The sequence below is a fragment of the Myotis nattereri genome (assembly GCF_964212035.1).
Source record: "Myotis nattereri genome assembly, chromosome: 2".
Lineage (NCBI taxonomy): Eukaryota > Metazoa > Chordata > Mammalia > Chiroptera > Vespertilionidae > Myotis > Myotis nattereri.
The window spans coordinates 193303494-193309493 of record NC_138076.1 but is presented as its reverse complement, the minus strand read 5'-3'; positions in this window follow the sequence as shown (position 1 = coordinate 193309493).

The following is a 6000-nucleotide window of genomic DNA, read 5'->3' as shown; positions in this document are numbered from 1 at the left end:
TAACACAGTGGCACATGATCCCTCTGCCTGGAGCAAATGTATCTGTGAAGTCTTCCCTGACAACCTTATTTAAATTCTAAGCCTCATTTACCAACTCTCCCAACCCCTTTCCATTTCAAAAATTTCCTCAATTGTACTTATCTAACATTCTATAAATTTTGATTTACTTATGATCCCCCCAACCCCCTGCCCCCCCCCCCCCACACACACACACTAAAATACAAACTCCATGGGGTAAGAATTTTTGTCCAGCCCTAACCTGTTTGGCTCAGTGGTAGAGCATCAGTCTGCAGACTGAAGGGTCCCAGGTTTGATTCCGGTCAAGAGCATGTACCTTGGTTGTGGGCACATCCCCAGTTGGGGGTGTGCAGGAGGCAGATGATCAATGTTTCTCTCTCATCAATGTTTCTGACTCTCTATACCTTTCCCTTCCTCTCTGTAAAAATCAATAAAATATATTTTTAAAAAAATTTTGTCCATACTGTCTACTGATGGACATTCATGATAGAAAAAAGTGACTGTCTTATAGCAGTTCCTTAAACTATTTTGGTTAAATCTGAATAAATGGATGAATTAAATGTAGGCTATGAATTAAAGAAAAAAGTCAAGGATGATTCCGCCCTGGCCAGTGTTGTTCAGTTGGTTGGGTCAACCTATGCACCGAAAGTCTCTCAGTTCCATTCTGGGTCAGGACACATGCCTGGGTTTCAGGATCCATCCTCAGTAGGGGGTGTGCAGGAGGCAGCTAATCAATGATTCTCTTTCATCATGGAAGTTTCTATCTCTCTCTCACTTCCCTCTCTGAAATCAATAAAAATATATTAAAAAAAGGAAGGAAAATTCAAGTAGAGTGCTCTGATGGGGAGATTTAGTCTCCCTGACTCTGGCAACTCTTTTTTTTAAAATATATTTTTTATTGATTTTAGAGAGGAAGGGAGAGGGGAGAACATCAATGATGATATAGAATCACTGATCAGCTGCCTCCTGCACGGCCCACACTGGGGTTCAAGCCCACAACCTGGGCATGTGCCCTTGACCGGAATCGAACCTGTGACCCTTTAGCCCACAGGCCAACGCTCTATCCATTGAGCCAAACCAGCTAGGGCTCTGGCAACTCTTAACAGTTTCTTTACTCAGATTTATAGCTATCAAAAAAAAAAATCTAAAAGTTAGAAGTGGAACCTAGAGTTTACCACTGGACTTGATTGAGCCTTTTGCTGACTTTCAATTGACTGGTTACTTTACAACTCTGAAGAAGCAGAGAATTACTCATAAGTGCAAATAGTTTCTGCCCTGTAGAGGAAAAGATAATTCTTAAGGGTACGGTTTGTGAACCAATTTTGAATCCAAACCAACAGTCTTCTCTAACATTCTCTTATTAAATTGCATGTAAATACCCAGTTTCTCAAATGCACTTTGAACTAATTTTAATATCTCACTGTATTTTTCATGAATGGAGTTATATAAAATCTCTGATACATGTTCATTTTATATTTGCATGAGAGTTATTAATTCTACCTTTTTGAAAATTATACTTTAATAGCATTTTTCACCTAACTGAAAAGCTGTCCCTCAAAATGATCCCAAGCACCTACTCACAGATTAGTCGAAGCATGCGATACAATACATTCTCCAGCTGTTAGCCCACAAAAGAGCAATGAAGTTGGCAATTGGCTGAACTTTAGGCAGCACAAAAGGTCTAAGATTAGCTGCTGCTTTTTGAAACAGTGATTAGCTTATGTGTTAGTTTTCTATTGATGCTTTAACAAGTTAGTGGTATAAGACAACACAATTTTATTACCTTACATTTCTGTACATCAAAAGTCTGCATGCTACTGGGTGAAAATCAATGAGTCATCAGGGCTGTGCTCTCTTTTTGGAAGCTCTAGGGAAATCTACCCCCCCTCCCCCTCCCTCTCCGGCAATCCCCAGCTACTAGGCTTCCTAGTTTGGCCTGCCCTTCCATCTTCAAAGCCAATAACGGAAGCATGAGTTCTTCTGACATCACATTACTCAACCTGTCTCTTCTACCTCATCTACACTTTTAAAGATCTTTGTGATTGCATTGGGCTCAGCCAGATAATTGTATATAATAAAAGTGTGATATGCTAAGTGTCTGACCGTTCAGTTGACCACTTGACCAGTCACTGTGATGCGTACTGACCAACAGGGAGCAGACGCTCTGACCAATTTACTGCTTACTGCTGGGGCCCGGCCAATCAGGACTGGAGGAGAGATCTGGACACACCTTGGAGCCCTCCTGCAGTCCCTCCCCAGCTGGCCGGCCCCCATCAGCCCTGATCGGACTGGGTGAGATGTCCCCAATAGGCCCTGATCGCCAGCCAGGCTGAGGGACCCCAACCATGCATGAATTCGTGCACCGGACCTCTAGTCTAGGATAATCTCCCTATTTTCAGGCCATCTTTTTATAACCTTAATTCCATCTGCAGCTTTAATTCCCCTTTGCCTCAGCATAACACATTCACAGGTTTCATGAATGACATCTTTAAGGCCATTATCTGCTTACCATCCTAATATATATAAAGAGCTAGGTGCCCTCACGACTGAATGGGTGACCAGTCACCATGTAGTGCATGGAGCACCTCTCGGCGCCCCCCCTCCCCCCAGCCTCTGAGTCACTCACCGTGAGGGGGGGCTGGGACTGTTGAGCAGTGGTAGCGGGCTACTTTACTGGATGGCCATGAGCTTAGGGGAGCAGTCACCCCGGAGGCAGCGAGTTTCACGAAGCAGTCTCTGGGCGGGGGGAGTTTCACGGAGCAGTCTTGGAGTTTGCGAATCAGGCTAGGGGTAGGGGGCAGGCTAGGGGTAGGGGGAGCCTCGCGGAGCAGGCTAGAGGCTGTGAGCATCGCAGAGCATCCTGGGGCGGGGAGCTTCATGTAGCATCACAGGGTGGCAGAGGCCATGCGATGGAGGCCAGGCTAGGCCTAGGGACCCTAACACACATGTGTGCGCTGGGCCTCTAGTAATTTAAAGCAGAAAAGGGAGAAAACAGACAATTTAGGGAAATAACACATATACATCTCTGTTTGCTGAGACATCTCCCTAGTGTCTTTTGTGGACTGATAACCAAAGCTATTTCTATTGTTTACAAAGTCAGAATGGGCCTTCCATTGCATGTATTGACAATGGCAAATGCCAACCTTCTTTGTACAAACATTTATGTGTTGGCTAAGCATTTTAAATAGACCTGCATCACTCTACTTTCACACTGTGAATGATGTGATGTACTTATGAACTTTGGGGTCAGACAGACCTAAATTTAAATTCTGACTCTATTGCTTACTACTCCCATGAACTTGGAACAATTTGTCTAACCTTCCTGAGCTTTGATTTCCTCATCTGTAAATTAAAGATTAATAATAGCTAACAGAGAAAGATTATTGAGAGGGTTAAGTGCAATAATGTCTGTGAAGCCATGAACAGAGAGAGGCTCTAAGTATATTTTGAATATTTTTTCCCTTTAGACTTCTTCCCAGGGGTTTAGCTCTCTGGGCTTAAGATACAAACCCAGATGGTATAAATAAATCAATTTGTACCTAAGTCCTGGAAAAGTAGACCAAAGACACACTTAAAGTCCCAAAAAGGTAAATTTTGTACACAGGAAAAATGGAATACTCTTTTTAAATAAAATTATAGCAATAAGGGGATCAGAATATGCTGCCCTCAAATATACCACTTGGCATAAATATTATTTTGAGCTACAAGCAATTGAGAATTAACAGATCCAGAAAGAGTTCTCTGCCTAATAAATTTCCCTTTGAAGAAGGTCCCCTCCAGTTCTCCACCCCAATCCCCACCCAGGGATAAGAGCACTTCTCCCAACAACTTAGCATTTTATGCCCTGGAAAGCCCCAAATCTTTTTCATTTCTTAAGAAGGGTATAGAAGCTCCCCTAACAGTTTGAGTTTTCTTTTCTGTGAACACCCATACAAGTAAATATTTATAAAAATTGTGTGCCTTTTCTCCTGCTAATTTGGCTTTTTATAGTTTAATGCACGGACCCTCATTAATTGAATCTAAGAGAATAGAAGAAAAGCGTTTTCTCCTCGACAGTAAATTCATTAACTCATAAACTTATTATCTAATTGTGAGTTTAGAAAGTTATGATGCAGGCTGAAAAAAAAAGTGATTTAGGTACATTTGGTGATGATAAGAAATATACTGGGTTACTAAAGGAAACTAATAATAGCTTGAACTATGTCAGACACTGTATGAAATACTGTACAAACATTTCATTTATTCTAAAAAATACTGGGTGTTATTCCCATTTTACAGAAAGAAAACCAAAGCTGAGAGGTTCATGATTTGCCCTTAATTGATGGTAACTGTTTAAACTGTTGATGCTTTTGTTATTGTCAACCTTACCCTACTGAAGGATGTAGGAGTGTATGTCTCTTTTGAAGGTAGTGATACATGGAATATTGAGTTGAACCTATCAACATAGTAATTTTAAACTTTGGTTCTAAAGAAAGGGAGTATGGTGGGTGTAGGGAAGGAAAAAGCACTCCTCAACCCTTAGGGTCCCTGGCTGAGTCTGAAAATTAATCTGACAAAGACAGATTAACAGGAGAAAAGCATACAAATTATTAAAAGAATGACTACAGGAGTCCTAGCTGGTTTGGCTTAGTGGATAGAGCATCAGCCTGTGGATCAAAGGGTCCTGAGTTTGATTCTGGTCAAGGGCAGGCTCCTCCCCAGCCCAGGCCCTGGCAGGGTTGGTGCAGGAGACAACCAATCCATGTGTTCCTCTCACATCGATGTTTCTCTCTTTCCCTCTTTCTTCCACTCTTTCTAAAAATTAATGTAAAAATATCCTCGGGTGAGGATTAACAAAACACTAACAAAAAGAATTGACTGAAGGAGACAATTTAGGTGACAAACTTTATTTAACACTTTATGAAGTGGACAGTCACCATTAGGAGAGTGCAAGGCAGGAGCTTTGTAGGATAAAGAACAACGAAAAAGGTGGTAATATACAGCCCAGAGTTGGCCTGGCATTTGGGGACTGGCTGACTGGATAGACTGTTTCTGGTCAAGTGGAACATTTGCAGGGACATGAACGTTATGCAAGTTTCAGTTTGCTGGCCGGGAACTCTAGGCAGGAGTGGCTCCATCTTGGGCCTACAAATTTATTTCAACAAAACTTATTGAAGTTGTATGTAACACAAGAGAACCTTCATGAAGAAATGAAGAACCAAAGCAAGTTAGATTGGTGTATTTTTTAAAATATCTATTTTTATTGATTTCAGAGAGGAAGGGAGCAGGGAATAGAAACATCAATGATGAGAGAGAATCATTGATCTTCTGCCTCCTGCATGCCCCACACTAGGGGTCCAGCCCACAACCTGGGCATGTGCCCTGACCTGGATTCGAACCATGTCCTCCTGGTTCATAGGTCACTCAACCCTGAGCCAAGCCCGTCAGGCTAGACTGGTGTATTTTTATGCTGGGTTGGATGAAGTGTGCATAGTCATGAAGGAATATCATAAGTTAAGGAGCATGAGGTAAGTGGATTCCTCTTGGTGTTCTTTTATCTTCAGAGATAAGGATCCTCCATTCCTTCAGGGGAACCTCTCAGAGGGTTTTTTGACCTGGCTTAGGAAAGAAGAGGGAAGAAGTCAGAGTGACTTTCCTGTTTCTACCTTTTTCTCAAACTTCTTCAGTTTAAATAACTAATATATGAAGGAGGTATATTTGGGGCATGTCCTGAACACCATCATGGGTATTAGTGGTGAGGAATGAGAAGTCTCCTTATATGTTTTAATTCCTTTTTTCTTCTTTTTTTTTTCAGCTGAAAGAAAGGAGAGCATCTAGGAAATTAATTTAATTAACAAATATTTTTGGACATCTATTTGCCAAGTATTATAAAATGTTCCCCTTCTACATTCATCTTTTAGTCTTCAATTTTCTCCACTCAAAATTAAGGGGCTTGGATAATTTTAAAGTTCTTTTTTGCTTTAAATATCTAAGAGTCTGTAA